At 36.0% G+C, this 683-nt stretch overlaps 1 protein-coding gene across 1 annotated transcript in view; it reads left to right on the top strand.

The window, feature by feature from the left end:
• Window positions 1-683, top strand: part of EEIG2 (EEIG family member 2) — a 104692-nt gene that overhangs the window by 68868 nt on the left and 35141 nt on the right. The window lies entirely within an intron of this gene.

Here is a 683-nt window from a genome sequence, read left to right as displayed (position 1 = left end):
TTTACATGTAGCTGTCCAGTTTTCCCAGCACAACTTATTGGAGAGGCTGTCTTTTCTCCATTGTATATTCTTGCCTCCTTTATCAAATATAAGGTGGCCATATGTGCATGGGTTTATTTCTGGGCTTTCTATCCTGTTCCACTGATCTATATTTCTGTTTTTGTGCCAGTACCATACTGTCTTGATTACTCTAGCTTTGTAGTATAATCTGAAGTCTAGGAGCCTGATTCTTCCAACTCCGTTTTTCTTTCTCAAGTTTGCTTTGGCTATTTGTGGTCTTTTCTGTTTCCATACAAATTGTGAAATTTTTTGTTCTAGTTGTGTGAAAAATGCCTTTGGTAGTTTGATAGGGATTGCATTGAATCTGTAGATTGTTTTGGGTAGTAGAGTCATTTTCACAATGTTGATTCTTCCAATCCAAGAACATGGTATATATCTCCATCTGTTTGAATCGTCTTTAATTTCTTTCATCCATGTCTTATAGTTTTCTGCATAGCAGTCTTTTGTCTCCTTAGGTAGGTTTATTCCTAGGTATTTTATTCTTTTTGTTGCAATGGTAAATGGGAGTGTTTCCTTAATTTCTCTTTCAGAGAAAGAATATAGAGTGGAGAAAAGACAGCCTCTTCAATAAGTGGTGCTGGGAAAACTGGACAGGTACATGTAAAAGTATGAAATTAGAACAC

The sequence above is a fragment of the Physeter macrocephalus genome, chromosome 4, assembly GCF_002837175.3.
Source record: "Physeter macrocephalus isolate SW-GA chromosome 4, ASM283717v5, whole genome shotgun sequence".
Classification (NCBI taxonomy): Eukaryota; Metazoa; Chordata; class Mammalia; order Artiodactyla; family Physeteridae; genus Physeter; species Physeter macrocephalus.
The sequence above is the reverse complement of the archived record's forward strand: the minus strand, read 5'-3'. Positions and strand labels throughout refer to the sequence as shown.